At 37.2% G+C, this 18450-nt stretch overlaps 1 pseudogene; it reads right to left on the bottom strand.

Moving 5' to 3' along the window:
• Positions 1-15026: 15026 nt before the first annotated feature.
• LOC143632960 (wax ester synthase/diacylglycerol acyltransferase 11-like) lies at positions 15027-18215 on the bottom strand (annotated as a pseudogene).
• Positions 18216-18450: the final 235 nt, after the last annotated feature.

The raw sequence follows: 18450 nt of genomic DNA, 5'->3' as shown, positions 1-18450 counted from the left end.
ACACTGACCATAAAAGCCTTCAGCATATCTTTGATCAGAAGGAACTTAACATGAGGCAACGCCGATGGAACGAACTCATCAGCGATTACGATTGTGAGATCCGGTATCATCCTGGTAAGGCTAACGTGGTAGCCGATGCACTCAGCCGAAAACCCTGCCAGCTTAACTGTATCTTGCCGCGCACCCATCTTCACTTCGCGCCGATTCAAAGCAACCTTGAATCGCGTATTCGTGACGCGCAGCGCGCATCCATCAGTAATGGTAACCTTCGCGCCGAGTTAGCGTGTGGCGCGGAAGCGCACTTTGTCCCTAATCTGAGTGGAATTCTCTGCTATCTTAATCGCATCTGGATTCCCTTTGATGAGAATCTTCGCGCTGATATCCTGTGTGAAGCGCACAAATCTCGGTATTCTATTCATCCTGGCGCTGATAAGATGTACAAGGATTTGCGCATTACTTATTGGTGGCCCGGTATGAAAAAGGATATTGCTGTGTTCGTAGCTAAATGCCTGACTTGTTCTAAAGTAAAAGCTGAACACCAACGCCCATCTGGTTTGCTCGAACAACCAGAGATTCCTACGTGGAAATGGGAATGTGTAGCGATGGACTTTATTACCAAGTTACCTTCGACAGCAAGCAAACATGATAGCATTTGGGTAATAGTGGATCGTTTGACTAAGTCTGCTCACTTTCTGCCCATTCGTGAAAACTACCGTGTTGAGCAACTCGCGCAGCTTTATGTCAAGGAAATTGTCTGCCGCCATGGTACTCCTTTGAGCATCATATCCGATCGTGATGGCCGTTTTATATCTCGCTTTTGGAAATCTCTCCAATCTGCGCTAGGAACTCGCTTGGACATGAGTACGGCATATCATCCTCAGACTGACGGTCAGTCTGAGCGAACTATCCAAACTCTTGAGGATATGCTCCGATCTTGTGTTCTTGATTTTGGAGGTAATTGGGATTCACACCTGCCTTTGATTGAGTTCTCTTATAATAACAGCTATCATTCCAGTATCGGTATGGCCCCATTTGAAGCACTTTACGGTCGTAAGTGCCGCTCCCCGATCTGCTGGAGCGAAGTGGGTGAAACTCAAATCACAGGACCCGAACTTATTCAAGAGACAACCGATAAAATCGCCAAGATCCGTAATCATCTGCTGACTGCCAGAAGCCGACAGAAGAGTTACGCAGATCGTAGGCGGAAGCCTCTCGAATTTCAAGTTGGTGATCTTGTTCTCCTCAAAGTGTCGCCCTGGAAAGGTGTTGTCCGCTTTGGGAAGAAAGGTAAGCTTGCTCCTCGATATGTTGGACCATTCAAGATCATCGCGCGTGTGGGAAAAGTTGCCTACAGACTTGACCTGCCACCCGCGCTCAGTAATGTGCATCCAACGTTCCATGTATCCAATCTCAAGAAGTGTTTAGCTGACGAGAACCTTCACATTCCACTTGATGAAGTTCAAGTTGATGAAACTATGCATTTTGTTGAGAAGCCTGTTGAGATTATGGATCGCGAGGTTAAGCAAACCAAGCGCAGTCGTATCCCTATCGTGAAAATTCGCTGGGAGTCCAAGCGCGGAGCCGAGTTTACATGGGAAAGGGAAGATCAAATGAAGATCAAGTACCCGCACCTGTTCTCTGCGCCACCTACTTCGAGATAAATTTCGGGACGAAATTTCTTAAAGTAGGGGAGACTGTAACATCTGCCCCGATCCGACCCGACCCAGGTACCCGTTTCTCCGATCCGATCTCTTTCTTTTATGATCTAGTATTTATTTATACTTATATTTTACTTTTAATAATAATATATATTTTCCTTCCCGCCTCTTTCTCTCTCTTTCTTTCCGCCGTCCCGTCCCTCTCCTTCTCTCTTTCCGCCTTCTTTTCCCTCTTGTCGCCGTCCCGCCCTTACGCCTTGTTTCCCTCTTTTTCTTCTAACTCTTTGCTTGTCCTTTGTTTCTTCCCGCCTAAGGTTGTCTGCGCAGCTCCACGCGCCAGACTCCCTTACAAGGAATCCTGCGTGAAGACCACCTGTTTCAGCGATTCACGAGGCGAACTCTTCTCGCAGCGCGCTAAGGATTTGTAATTCTTCTCGCAGCGCGCTAAGAACGGTAGTTCTTCCCGCGACGCGCTAAGGATTTGTAGTTCTTCTCGCAGCGCGCTAAGAATCGTAGTTCATCCCTCGACGCGCGAAGAATTATAGTTCTTCCCGCGGCGCGCTAGGAATTTTAGTTCCTCCCGCGGCGCGCTAAGAAATGTGATTCTTCCCGCGACGCGTTAAGGTTGGTTCTGTCTGCCTTCGCGCTCGCGCACTTTTGCCTTCGCGCTCCAGCCTTCTCGCGCTATGTCTTGAGTCTTTTCTTCTGTTTAATCTAGCCGTTGCTTTTGTGTTGTCTTATCTTTTGTGCTGTTGACCTAATCTGCTTTATGTCTGAAAAGTTACTTTCGGCGCAGCATGCGCACCAACCCCATTGGTTGGCAGATAAAGTGACTGACATTATCTTTTGAGATCTGCTTTTTGCCATGCTTGACCAGTACCTTTATCTGACCCGCCCATGCTTTTTACTGTTAACCTGTCAGCTTTATCTTGCCCCCTGCAGCTGCCATATCTTTTGATATCTTTTACTTGCTTTTGATATCTTTTGTTATCTTTTGTTTTGTCTTGTTCTGTTTGTCTTGAGATCCTTTCCTCTTTTCTAGGGATTATGTCTCCTAGGGTTTTCCTATAAATAATAATAATATTTTCATAACACTACACACACAAAACACTTACTCTCTCCTGTTTTCCTTGCTCTCTGCCGCCTCCCTCTCTGCCTCCGTCTTCCTCCCTGTTCTGCCCTGCTTTTCCGGTAATATATATATATATATAATAATTTACTTACTAATTATGCTAACTTATAATCAAGACTTAACCCAATCATTAAAACAATAATCTTATTTATAGGTTAACTTGTGCTTAGTTGGTTCTTGCTTTATCTTACACCGCATCGTTTATCAAGTGAGTAATCTCGTACCTAATCCCTTTTTGCTTTTAATGTTTTGGGATGTTCATGTGTTCATACAAACTTAGAGTCTTAAACTTGTTTATGAACTTTAGTCGCGCAGTATCCCATGTGTTGAGGACGTAGACTTGGCTGTTTATTTGTATGTGTGGATCATTAACCGTCTTGTCGGTCTATTCCGCAGTTTTCATGGTACCATTAGATGAACACGGGAGAACTATCGTTTATGATTTTCTCTTTTGTATACACATGCACAGTTTGTCTTGTTTGTGAGCTCAATTGTGAGCACTGGCAGTCTTATGAATCTTAGAGTTGGTCCCGATCAGATTACACCCTTGTTGAAAACCAGACATACACATGTTGCGCGCAGATTTATTGATATCTATGTATTGTATTAAACTTGATTTCTCACCAACACGCAAGTGTTTGACGTTTATTTTAACACATGTTCAGGTTTGCAGTAGCTGTTTTGGAGCTTGTGGACACGTAGGAAGTTTTCTTTATTTTGGACCTAGATTAAAATGTATCAAGACAAGTTATTGTTGTTCGAATCTTTTGCCTTATAATATATTAATTTATGTTGGTTTATTTATATCTTGTGTTTACCCTGCGTCTGCGCGAATGAATGTATTTATTAAATATTGACACCCAATAGTGTCACGAGTAATGAAACAATATGTGGCGCCCCGATGCATAATCCGCCTTTGGTCGGGGTGTTACAGGCGTGTGTGAAGACTTCTGGGCTCACTCTGTTCCTCCGGCTGAAAGGAGGTTTCAGGAGGACCGCGCTCGCGTGGACTTGCTCAACGACCACCTTTTTGCTGGGTCTGCGTTCTTTGCTGCCTCCCAAGAGCTTCGCAATGATTATATAAAAGTGCGTGATGCCCTTGTGGAGGCCAAGCAAGAGGCTAAGATTTCTGCTTGGAATCTTTCTGACGCTCGAGAGAGAGCTGAGAAACTCCAAGCAGAACTTAGCGAGAACCGAGCAAGTGCCAACGCTGCCTTTGTGAAGCGCGGGCATGAGCTGCAGGCTGCGCGGGAGAACCTGCAAGCGGCAGAAGCGGATGCGGCCAGGTACGCGCGTCGAGCGCGTGACTTGGAGTTGGAGGCAGAGGCGCGTGATCAAACTCTTGCGCAGGCTAACACTGACAAATCTTTATTAGAGAGTGAGGTTGCGTGTCTGAAGAAAGAGCTCGATGCTGCGCGAGCAGAAAAGAATGAAGCCTTGGCGGCAGCAGCGTCTGACAGAGAAGAGCTCGATGTTGCGCGAGCGGAAAAGAATGAAGCCTTGGCGGCAGCAGCGTCCGACATAGAAGAGCTAAAACATACCAAGGAAACTGTTGAGTTGTTAAACTCTCAGATTCCTGCTCTTGAGACGTCTGTTTCTTCCCTCGCGCAGGATCGTCAATGGCTAGTTTCACAGGGTGTGACTCGTTGCGCTTATGCGATGAAATACTCAGACGAGTTTCAGACCCTTGTGATGGATTGCAATGCTGCGTCGCGCTTGGTGGGTCGAGCTGAAGGGTTTAAGGATGGCTATGAATATGGCATGCTGAAGAAGAATCCATCCGACTACCCTTATCAGCTCGACGTTGTCTGCGCTGACATGGCCGAGGTGGGGGAGAAGTACTTGAATACTCCAATTCCCATCCTTGAGCAGGTATTTTAACCTTAATGAGTTTACCTTGACTTATTTTCCTAATCTTTTGTACTCATACTTTTCCTTGTGACTTGCAGATAGCCGCGCTTGCTGACCAGCCCGATCTTGGCGCATTGTTTCCGTCGGACAAAGAAACAGCTTCTTGTTTTGTCGAATCCGTTAATACGTTGATGCGTGGCAAGTTTTTAATGGTTGTTGTGTTCCTTCGTAAGCCGACGTGCTTCCGTCAGATCCGACGGATCGTGTTGACTATTTTGGGTATTTTATCAAAACAATTGCTAAAACTGGAAATGGCTTGGTAAAATTGACTATTTTGAAGATTTTCCCCTTGTGAGGGAGGAGACGTCATTACAAATCCAGCCACCATTTGTTTTATCTACAACTCTTTTAACTTTTTTCTTTCCATAGCTTTCAAACCTGTTCTAAGACAATTGTTTCCTTTGATTAATTTTATCACTCATAATTAGGTGGTGAATCTTTAGCACATGTCAACGTTTTCCACCAATCACGTTCAACGTTTTGTATTTATATTTATTATATCTAACCATACCATTGTTAGCTAAAACACATTTTGTTTTAGGTGTTCGTGTATCTTGAGGTCTTGATGAAATGTGTATAAATTAGATGGCCGGTGTGAGATTGGTGTAATCATGCACAACCATGGGTATACAACCAAAACATATAAATTCAGTCCTCGATATGTCCTTCGGTACCACATCGTATGAGTCACCAACAATTTTAGATAGCGTGTCAGGTCTCAAAAATGTATCTTTTAAGTACGCAAATTAGTCTTCATAGCATTTTTTCCAGTCTTCAATATGCTCCTTCATAACTAATAAACACTCTCTTATATTGTATGTGTCCTTTCCATTGTATGTTCTTTTAAAGACCGAAAAATAATTTTTGATATCATTTATTTCGGCCCCCAATATATAGCTTTTTTAACGGCCATTTGAATTAGTGATAGACCACTGGCCCGCCCAATCATCTTCATTCCATCCTCACGAGAAAGGGGGGGGGGGGTTTGCAGTATCAACTATCAAGCATTAGTAGGCCTGAGCCCAATGGGCATAACCAATAGTGACTATCGGGTTTATATCTAACCATACCATTGTTAGCTAAAACACATTTTGTTTTAGGTGTTCGTGTATCTTGAGGTCTTGATGAAATGTGTATAAATTAGATGGCCGGTGTGAGATTGGTGTAATCATGCACAACCATGGGTATACAACCAAAACATATAAATTCAGTCCTCGATATGTCCTTCGGTACCACATCGTATGAGTCACCAACAATTTTAGATAGCGTGTCAGGTCTCAAAAATGTATCTTTTAAGTACGCAAATTAGTCTTCATAGCATTTTTTCCAGTCTTCAATATGCTCCTTCATAACTAATAAACACTCTCTTATATTGTATGTGTCCTTTCCATTGTATGTTCTTTTAAAGACCGAAAAATAATTTTTGATATCATTTATTTCGGCCCCCAATATATAGCTTTTTTAACGGCCATTTGAATTAGTGATAGATCACTGGCCCGCCCAATCATCTTCATTCCATCCTCACGAGAAAAACATATGAGAAAAGCTCATAGCCTAAACTTAATTAGATCATAGAGTTCACAATTAACTCTCCATTATTAGAAACCCCATGAGTAGTAAAAATACATGTATGTATCGAGGCTCGGAGTACAATATCTTTATGCTTTGAAATGTAGTCGTCCAAGTGTTCAGTTGCATTTATGATATATATGGTGCATTTGTAAACATGAGGCCCCATGACCAGAAAAAATCAGAGCCAATTTAAATTAATTTTTTTATATATTTTAAACTTTTTAAAACGTAAAACAACTTTAATAGAAATCCTTTTTCTGAACGACACCTACAAAATAAATATTTAAAGTTTGTTCTTATAAATTAAAAGCCCTATGGTTATTTTGTTGTTGTGCACGTTCTTACAAGTGCTTTTTTTTACCTTGGAGCTGTAGATCGTTATATGATTGCCGTACCGCTACCATGACAAATTGAACCAATACGACCAACTCTTATAATGAAAGCCGGTGCCTATTTTCATTTATATGGTTTCCACTTCAATCGATTTAAAACATTTGTTGATATCCATTCAGACGTATCACGACCTTTTTTTGTGTTTTTTTCTTTCAGACCTTTTTTTTTGTGTTTTTTTCTCTTTTAGTTGATATATCGAGTGCTAACACCGTAACAAAGTGAACCAATATCAACCGAATTTCTGTCAATCTCGGCCGTAACACGCGGGTACAATCTTACTAGTTACTCATAACATCAAAGAACTACAATAACTAGTGTTACCCATCCGGTGGACGGGCATTTCAATGTCATACGTATTTTTTCTTTGTATTCTAAACAAATCTGAATCAATACATTAATAAGTATTTGTATTGTAGTTGATATATTGAATCTAATCATATTTGTAAATCTAACATTCTTTGTACACAAATATTACATTGTTTGATTGGCTAAATTGTAGAAATATTGTGTATCATTAAACTGATTTGTCAAAGGGGCACAACTTTTAACCTGTCATTTCAACACAATATAAAAGTTCAAAACAAATGTGCATATAGTAATACAAATTTGGTTAGCAAAAAACTTTGGTTTGTTTTAGAATGGGGTACTTACGGCTAAGGGTGGCAAATGGGTTGGGTTGGGTCGAAATGGGTCATGGGTTGGAACGGGTTAGGGTCAATTTGGATTAGGGTCAGAATTGGTCAACTAAAAAAAGGGTTGTTTTGGATTGGGTCGGAACGGGTTAGGGTCAAAAGGTTCGGGTCGGAATGGGTCGAGGTCGGAACGGGTTTTTTTTTTTTTTTTTGAAGAACGAGGGTAAAGGCGGAAACGTTTTGATTTTCTTACATTTTTCGTTTTTGATTTATATTTTGAGTTATGATTTTTTTATTAATTTTTTTAAATATTTTTTGGAGGGATTTTTATTGTTATAAAAATCCCTCCAAAAAATATTCAAAAAAATTAATAAAAAAAATCATAACTCAAAATATAAATCAAAAACGAAAAATATAAAAAACCAAAAAATTTCCGCCTTTACCCTCGTTCTTCAAAAAAAAAATAAAAAATAAAAAACCATGAAATGAACGGAAACCGAGAGTCGACGAAAACGAAACATAAACCAAAACTGAACCGAATTGATCGAAACCAAATAAATCAATCAAAACGAAATTAAAAAACTGAAACCAAACAGAAATGAAATTGAAAAAATAGACCACAACGAAACAAAAGGCTGAAAGCGAATCCGAAACTGACCAAAAGCAAACAAAAGAAATCGAAACCCAACCCGTCCAGTGCTCCGTAACCAACCAAAAAGAAACAAAGGAAACCGAAACCCAACCCATCCAGTGTGAAAACTCGTGTCGGCTCGAAACCTAACCGAACTCGTTCCAATCCAAAAACCCGTTTCAACCCGAGCTTGCCACTTTTCCTTAAGACACTAACCCACATCGACCCATTTCTTTAAATTTGTCGACCCATTTTGACCCGAAAATAAGAAGGTGTAATTTCAAGTGACCCATTTTGACCTAGCTTATTAAAATCTATGACCCAAACCAACCCATATGATTTTTAAAACAACCCAAATTAACCCATTTAAAATGATTTGGGTCAAGATTGCCACCCCTACATTTACGACGGTGGATGATTTTTTACTGAGATAGTATTCCCTAAGTTTTGCAGTCTCTAGGGTAAATATTGCACCCCACTTACAAGACTTCAAGGGCCATTGTCCTAATCTCAATGAAATCTGAAATTCCGAAGTTTCATGCGAGCCAAGAAGTTGAGCATATGAGAAAAAGCAATGATGCATTACTGAGGAACGAACTCAAGTAAGTACCTACCTATCATTGCATCCTCACCAGCCTTGAAACAAAGTGCAATGAGATATCCGTTCAAACCAAATAGATTCTTTCAATACTCTCGGCTATCACCACTTTCAAACCCTAAGAAATCATCACAAGTTCAAACCTATAATCTCGTTACTGAATTAATCACTCAAATGATTAAATAACTACTTACATGTAGCAATGGACCTTTAGCAGCCCCCAGTCACGTCATCTGCCTTTAATGAGAACCCTGGGGTCTCGTTAAGCATATTAGTTATCTCCATATTCAGCTCTAAGTTAAAATAATAGTGTTGCACTGTTGGTCCAGCTTCTTAGTACCTTTTACCATTCAGTTAACAATGAGAGATAGATTCACCAAATTATATTTGCAATAACCCTTGTTATATTGGGGAATTATAACAATACCTCAAGTTCTGTTATCTAATACTTATCGTTTGGGGATAATGCCATTGCCAACTCCTAACACTTGATAACCAAATTAATAACTGAAATCTTTTTTTTTTGTGTATTATTGTTAGAACACAAGGTTTGTCCAATTCGTGTGAAACATCAATGAATGTATACGTATAAATAGATAAATGTAATCCAATTTATGTATTTATACACTTTTTGGTTTGTAACGAAATGTGGGAGATAAGTTCCACTGTCCACCTTCTACTTCGTTATACAATGTCTTCCTGTCCTACATTAGTTCATAATTTAAATTTATTTTTTTTTAACTTTAACTAAATTATCATATGTAAATTTGAAGAAATTAGACTCCAAATAATAAAAGTTACCAAAAATTTATAATTGGCACTATTTATTACCTTGGCTCTTAAATGTACCTAAAAAGTTGCAACGGGTCATAATCCATATTTATATCCCACATCTACTGAACATCTATAAAAAACAATTACGAAAATGAGACATAGTTATACCTATAAATATTTAACCGATAAATTCAATATAGTATTAAAAGGTGTATCTTAAAGGTCATTTAGTCATGACTTAACATGTACCTACCCATTGTTGCAAATTAAAATATCTAAAAGGTTGGTTTCATGATTGGTTATGTAAAGTTGTGGTTAAATGACAACAATAGTTAATAACTAAAAATTAAATAGTTAGGTTGCATCCAAATACCATAGGCAAATGTAGATTCAACTGATTATGATGGCATTGGCATCAACTGCAGGTGATGTTAGCCTCAACTCTTCAACACACAACATAACAGCCGTTGACTATATTCACAATTAACAAATTCACAGTTCACATGCAGTAACTCGACGGAAATCGTCCATTATCAAAGCTCGCCACCATCACTTTCATTTGCTACATTTTTTACTTTTTTTTTTCAGGAGTAATGAGATTAGAATTCAAAATGAAATTGAAGGAAAATAGAAATAGTGAATAAAGTCGAAAAGTGATACGATATTTTCGAATGAAGTGGCTCATCACCAAATTGAAGTGAGTTCACCGTCTCCAAATTGTCAATAACGACATAATATGTTGATTAATCACAAAGCGGTTGTCAATAAATGTTGTTGAAAATTTATCAGTTAACTTATAAATTTATTAACTCCATATAAATTATATATTGAAGACTAACTTTGATAAAGTCAGCTGCCATGTTTTCTCAAATAATAACAATTCGAGAGATGGTGCATTAAAATTTCGATATGAAATCAATTATTCGTTTATGAACAAAATGAGGAAACTAAATTTTCGTATCGAATACATTCATGATATGCTTAAGGATCCGATAACTTAAAGTCTATCACCCATAAGTCCTATGTAAGCGCTTAATTATTAAGACATGATTACTAATGATCATGTATAATTGCATGTCATTTATGAATGACTAATTATTAATTTTTCTCAGTTTTGATTTGTATGTCTCTTAATATGTTCTGCATACATAATGACATATATACAAACTATAATACAAATTAAACGTTTTGGAGGGCTTATTTAAAATTTTGATCATAACTACTTAGGTTTTAAATAAGGAATGCAGTATGATTAACGGGGGTCTTGAGCTGATGTTCAATTCAATAATTGTATTTATTTGCTCCAGTTTAAAGCTAAAATGAGTGTTAACTCTTGATCAGTCTTATCTAATACTCATAATAAGATTACTCGGCCAAATTGGAGAATGTAAGAATAAATATTAATATATATTTATTTATATGTGGCCATTATAATCATTTATATAATATTAGATCAAAATATTAATTATACCTTATCATATATTAGTTTGGTAATTATTGATGGGCCATATTACCCTTAATTAACTAATAAAAGAGTTTCCCTTGGGTGTATATAAAGAGATATAAAAATTAACATCATAACCTAATCAAAAACACGCATACAATTTGTGTGCCTCCTCTCTCCTAAACTGGGTTCCTCTCAAGAACCCTAACACTATCCTTAACTAAACACCCTAAAGGGGAACTCGACCAAGCTAACAATCATGTCGTCTACATCTTTCTCTGATATGGTTACTAATCTTAATGTTGTAACAGGTACGCATATGATTATAGATTTATCATATTATCATGTTTTTTCATTACTAACACGAAGAACTAATCATCATTCTACTCTTATTTTACTCATAGAGGTTTTTATTTGTTCGTTTGTGCTTCCATTCGTTCGTTTGAAAAGTGTCGCTTCGGTTTTCACTTAACTATCCAGTCATGTTGCACCTTTGAATTTACAATATCTGTTACACAATTCTCAACTAACAAAACAGCACCTTAGACGAAAATGCATATATATAAATTATTGTTTTAGGTTTTTGTTTTCCGGTATGAGCTTTTGGTTTCCTTCAGTTACATCTTTGGCTATTTTTTTAAAAATATAATATTATAACTGGAGTTTTTTTTGTCTACCTTTAAGAAAAGAAAACTGTTTGTTGAAATTAAGCCTAACTTTGAAGGTTAAGTGGCTAAGCTTGTAACACAATTTTGGTAATTTTCCCACTAGTTTTATGTTGAGAGAAGACATAATGTAGGTTTGCTTTAATTGTATTTGTACAACACAATAGTAGTTGCTATAAGTTTTGGTTAGACAAAAGAGATAATCTCACCATTTTTGGCCAATATCCGGTACTCTGGTGGTATCATCAATAACATCTAGGCTAAACATCAATTATTTCCCCGGCTGTTTACGTCAAGTATATATACAAGACGTGTAAGATAATATGAGGATGTGATAACCCTTTTTTAACGGCTTAGTGCATATTAGACATTTCATCTTAACTAGTATTGGGTATACAGAAATAAGAGACGAATGGAAATGAATCAATTGGAAGGAATGAAAAAAATATGATTGATTAAAATGAATCACCTATTATCTTGTACATTTCATTCCTCGTAAACACCTTAAATTCATTTCGTACACCCTCATTTTTTTTTCATTTCATCCCCTCTTTCACACTGCATCACCTTCACCACCCACCGCCACCGCCACCACCCACCACCGCCACCGCCCATCACGGCCCGCAACCGCCACCACCACCCAACACCTCCGTCGTCACCCTCTCGCCACCACCCACCACCATTATCAGGGCCGGCTCAATAGCTTTAATAGGACAAGCTAAGACTTAAGGCCTTCAAATAACAAAAGCCCTATTTTATTAAAACTGCTTTTGTAAATAATAGAGGATTTTTTTCTGCCATTGAAGTTTTAACAAGACGAGAAGTCAAGAACTTGAAATTGGAAATTGCAATTAATCATCCATCATATTAAATTGCCATTAATATTTGAATTGACAATTGTCACTATGAAATATTAATTGCTAATTTCCTTCAAAATAAATTAAATTTATTGTGTTTGGGTCAAAACTTTCGGTTGCTAGTTGGCAAGGGCCGAGGGGTTTACATCTCTTAAATTAATTATTTCAAATTTTCAAGGTTAGTGTCTCTAAACTAATTATCTATTCAATTATATAAATTGCTTGTTATTTGCTACTTTAATTTTCTTTTTGCTTTTTAGTAGAACACTTCAACAATACAAATTAGAACTTTGTTGAATAGTTAAAATTAGTACTAATAATTCTGTTGTCGGTACCAAATACAGGGAAAGACGAGGGTTTATATTAAAAAAAATTGAGAAAGGCCTCCAACTTTTTAATTCAATTGAGGCTTCCGAAAACCTTGGGTTACCACTGACCATTACCGCCACTCACTGTTATTTTTATTTTATTTCGTTTTTTACTGCCTACTAAACAACACAAAGTAACCATTTATTTTATTCCCACAACATCTCAACGTAATGGTAATAATCCATTCAATTGCACCACCCATACTATTCTTTCATGCATTCCAATTCTTTGTCCATTCCATTATCACATATCAAATAACCCATTAATAGGGGCGAATGTAGTTAATAATGATCCGCTGCCCCTCAACTTTTCGTTGGCAGTGTAAATTTTTCCCTTTTAGGTCGATTTTCATATTTCATTACCCCTGAAAAAATATTACGTTACCCCTATTGGTTTAAAGCCAACCAATTTAAAAGTTCAAATTAAATAAAGTCCAAAAAATTTATAGCCCGAAGCAAATAAAAACATCTAATCTTTTTTCTTTTATTTGAATGAAATATTAAACAGAAATAGACTCAAACAGAAACAGGCTAAACAGAATAATCATTTTTTAAAAGTTCAAATCAAATAAAGCCTAAACAAAGTTTATAGCCCAAGGCAAATAAAATCCATTAACTGTTTTTTTATTTGTTTGAAAGAGAAACATCAAACAGAAACAGGCTCAACATAATCATCATTTTGGGGTTGAAATTTTTAATACGGTTTTGGATATACAAATTCAAGAGCTTGTCTGGTTTAAATCTTGAGATTCGTTTTCCAAATCTGGCATATCTACGATAGTGGCATTTTCGGAAATGTATTCGAATAATTTTTGGTAATGAAGAAAGATGGTGTATTTCGAGTGATCATATGCCATTTTATCACACTTTAAGGGAAGATGATAAATTTGCAAAATTGAGTGGAAACCGGAAAGCACACCATATTTCCATTGGTTTGTCGAATATTAAAGCTACCGTTGGTTTTGCCGATTGCAAAAGCAATCATTGAAATATGTTTTTTTCTAAAATGAAGCTTATCAATACGTGTTTGCGTAAGCAAATGGGTGATGAGTATTTGGACAATGCTTTAATTTGTGCAGTCGAAAGAGAAACGTTCGATAAAGTAAAAGAACATGGTCTAATGGCTCGATTCCAAAAACCGAATAGGAGAAATTTACACCCCAAGTATCGTGTTTCTTTTTTTTTCGTTTACATAGTATGAAAAAATAAAATTTAACGTTACCCTGAGATTTATGTCTAGATCCGTCACTGCCCATTAATGTTTATTAATTTATGTATTTTGTATGTACTTCTTGCAGTAAGCCAATTCTACGTAGATATTATTTCAATAGAATATTTAGACCGTTAGGTTATGTGAACGTTCGAAATGGTGGTTGGACTTGGACATATAACTATTTCACAGTTATGTAACTGTTGTTTTGTTTATGTACATATGAGTAAAGGGTGATCGGATAAGACCCTTTATCTATAACCATATTCAAAATTATATATATGTATCTGTAGATGAGGATGAAACTCTTTTCCTCCTGATTCAAAATAAAACACTTTAGAAGTAGATTCCTGATTCAAAATATCGTTTCACGGAATGGAATTGGAATTTGAATTTGAATTTGCATAAGATTCGAAATAGGAAATAATTGGATTTGGAAACTGGACATTCCAATTGAAAAGAATTGGATTTGGAATCTGAACATTCCGATAGGAATTGAACTTGGAACCTCCTCAAGACAGGTTAAATCATGACTAAGACCCTCCCAGAACCTCCTCAAGTCTACAGATTGAAGACAGAACCAACAAAACTCGCTCACGAACAACTATTGCATTGTGATGTTTTAGAAAGAAAGATAGAAAAGGATATCTTGTAATGAAAGCCAAGAACATCTATAAGTATGTAACTAAATATAACTACCAAAACCGCCAAATAATGGTTTGAAAGTTGAAGTGTGTTGACCAACGCCCAAACCGTTGAAACTTCATGTTCCAGATGTTGTGATGCGTCCACGTTACAAACCAGCGTTGACCAATGCCCGTGTGTTGGTCAAGCTCGAATTTCACTTCTAATCATCTGATTTGTGAGTGACCGGCCAATGCCCGGTATTTTGCAAGCTCCAATTATATGGGCGGCCGGTTCGCAGTCTAACCGTTGACCAACAGTAATGTCATTGTAGTGCATTTTGCTTGTTACACTGAGCATCGAAATTATAGAAAACATAACTTAACATAACTTATAAAACATATAGATATCTTATAATAGCATATATAGCATATACATTTAGATTTTTAACATTATCAAAACAAATCTTTTGTAGCGGGCATGTAGGCACCAACAATTCTGAATATACATTTTAAATCATATATTACGGATATATAATGTAAACTAGAAATAAATGTTCATGTGGATGCAACCGCCTTAGACACGTCCTCCTCAACAAGTCCCTTCGCATAAACGGCTTCTTTGATGAGTTTTAATGAGGTTTCAATATCATCTAACAGCTTATGAGGATCCGGGATGGCAGTTTCATCAACCGAACATCTTGTTCACATAGCTTTGGAAATTAATCATCAAACTCTAGCATAGCATCGCATAACCAAACAACAGTAGAAGTCAGTCAGTTAACCTTTGTGTCGTAACTCGTAACTGATAAACATAAACATATAATCGTACGCATCCTTACATGTGGGTGACCATAGCAACAAGGAGCAACAAACTCTATATCATGACCATAAAATCCGATTTCTTCTTGAGGTCCAACCAAGTTTGAGAAGCCCAAGGTTGTATGGCCGATGGCCATGTGTGAAACTGTGTTTGCTGCCTATTATTAGACAAATAAATATAGTTGGTAACTTAAATCATTGCTTGTGCCACTAATACAAGATGCACAAATGATATTATTAACATTGAGAAATCACCTTGATGCCAAACAATTTAAAAACTATGGCGCTTATCGAAAAGGAAAATAATGCCTCAAGTGAGTGCTTTTTCCGATCGATTGTTGCCTTGGCTTCTCTAACATAGTCTAGTGGATCATCTCTTATACCAATGGTGAGCGGAAGGATCACGTAACCAAGCCAATTTCCCCATTTTGCTTCTGCATTCTTCTCCATCATATCGGCCAATGCCTAACAATCACACGCAAACAAACATACATATATATATATATATAGTCAATAATTTAATCACAAGTTTCAAAAGGTTTTATTATTTTCTATGAAGATCATTACTTGAATGCCTGAAGACGGCCTTATGTTAATTAAAAGATTTGATCGCAGACGCATCTTCTTTTTTGGGAGGTTGTTTTTCTTCTCGGTTGCACCTTCATCTTTTCTAGCCTCACCTAATTACAAATATAATATGAACAAATATTATTTTTTTTAAGTTCAAAAGACTATATAACCGGTAAAAATACGAAAAGATGCGATAATTGAAAATGAGAACTGGAATGTCTAAACCGTAAAACCGGTTTGATATAGCCTTAGAGATTGACAAAGTCCTATCTAACTCACCGTATCTTCGGTTGAGGTACTGTGATAATCCAGCTTGGGTCATTCCTATTGCAACGTCGTTTATAGTCTACAAGGTTAAAAGGAAAAACAAAATTAAATTAATTAGCTTCACTTACGAAGAGACAATTTTTGTATGATTTCATTTATGCAGATACCCAGCCCACTATCCAAACACTTTGTCCCATCTAAACTAGTCGTATGTGGTCGTACAACTCGCATGAGTATCAACTTATGTCAAAAGTTGTTGACCGGTTTCATACGACTCATATAACGGTCATACTAGTCATATAATCATATACAAATCGTATGGCCTTACACAACTTCAATTTTAAATTTTTATGTTTTAACTAAAGGGTTTAAACAGCTAGTTCCAACAACTTCTTTTTTCTAAGAATAGTTTAAATCGGCTAGTTTTAAGGGAGACTAAAAAAATCACATCTCTCATTTTTCATCTTCACTTGTCAACTATTTTAACCAGGGAGAATCTTGTACGGCCATAAACAACTAATGTTGCTTTTATACGATTCTTATGTCTCAATACGAGCATACAACTCCGATAGAAGCTTGGTCAACAACAATTCTAACATATTTGTATGGTGTGAGATACAAAAAAGTTATACAAGTCGTATAAGACTCATATAGTGCACGTTTGCACAAGGGGGGAGGGTATACCATAACCGGCCCTTCTTGTATATAACTTTATGATCCTAAAGAGGACTTACTAGTTTACTTGCTTTATTAACACCTATTTTTAACCATTTTTATTTTTTAAAATTACATTTTTGTTGTTTTAATAACTTTTAATTTAATTGAAAAAAGATAGGAACATCTTATGTCAGGTGGCAGATAGACATTTTAAGCTTAAAAGACCTGAAGAGTATCACTCACCATATTCATGGCATTCTTGATGAGCTTCATATCGTCTAGACTAACCGTCCGGTAAACGAATCTCCTTGGATTACGTTCAACTCCTGCCCGAGATGTTATTGGTGTCTCCGTATCCTTCAAAAACAACGCCGTCGCCATAATATATCCAACGTCTACCAACGTATTCCAAACCAACCAGAAAACCATGCAAACTGCCATGAAGCACTGCTTCCACCACGGCCCTCCACGGCCGGACATTAAGGACGAAAACCACCGCGAATTCGAATCTTTTTTCCTTGGGACGGTGGGCACTGCGTCAGGATTGTCGATCTGGCGAGTGCAAGCGAGTAGCAAGGACATAAGGGATGTGCCGTCACCAATGGAGTGATGAATTCGGAATATTCCAACCGCCTCGGCATCAGAGATTTTGAGGTTGAGAAGGTGGAGATCCCACATGGGTTTTGAAGAGTTGATGGAGGTTTTACTGAGATTGTATACATAATCTTCAAGGAACTTGTCAGGGGAGTCTAGGGTTTGTGGGATGTTAGGGATGATAATGTGATTGTTTAAGTTCACAGTTGTAGGAACCCATTTCATTATTCCACCATTCTTGTCATCTACAACCTGCATGTAAACGCTTCTTATTTAGATGAACTTTGAAGTTAAAATTTTTAATATTAATTTTAAGTGTAAAAAAAAAGTATAAATGTTTGAAACTAGCTAGCTACATATCTAAGTGATAATTAACAGATTTGTTATATATAAAAAAGAGTAGTGTTCACATCCAAGTATACAGAAGATATATATAAACGGCAACAAGTTACGCTGCTAGCCTTGAAACTATTGAACCAAACATAATAAGTATTACCTGCAAACTAGAGAAGCGAGGGTGTTTAAGCAAAGATTGCGGCAGCTTCTCGTATGCAACACGAGGGTTAATAGGGCTCTTGAAGCCGATAATCGCTACAACGTAGATATTCAAATCTGGTTCGTGGAACATACGTGCGGCTGGGCTCAAGGGTTGTTCCTCACCCGTTGCTATCAAATAGTAGTCACCATCATTGGTACCATTGTGGTTTGTATTGGTGTTACTCTTGGTGATTTGAATAGGTTTTAGAGCTGAATTATTTCTCCATCTTAAGCCTCTTGTAAGAGACTCCATTGATGGAAAAATTGTAAGTTAATATGAGTACTATTTGATGATAGAGGTTGGTTCCTTAACTAATATATTTAGGGCTAGCAAGAAAGGAGCAATATCATAGCATTGAGAGCATTCACAATGAACTCCGTTTTACCATGTGTTTTTGTATGCCAAGTTGGCACATCCCTAACCAACTAGTAGTTTACCCGTCTAGTGGACGGGAACATCAGCACATAAGTAAGAACAACTATATTAATTCAGAATGAACAAATGTGCATCCATACAACACCACCCTTGCCATCT

This window comes from Bidens hawaiensis, unplaced genomic scaffold, assembly GCF_021521415.1.
Source record: "Bidens hawaiensis isolate Kalapana, Puna unplaced genomic scaffold, B.hawaiensis_p1.1 tig00006555_1, whole genome shotgun sequence".
In the NCBI taxonomy this organism is placed as follows: domain Eukaryota; kingdom Viridiplantae; phylum Streptophyta; class Magnoliopsida; order Asterales; family Asteraceae; genus Bidens; species Bidens hawaiensis.
The sequence above is the reverse complement of the archived record's forward strand: the minus strand, read 5'-3'. Positions and strand labels throughout refer to the sequence as shown.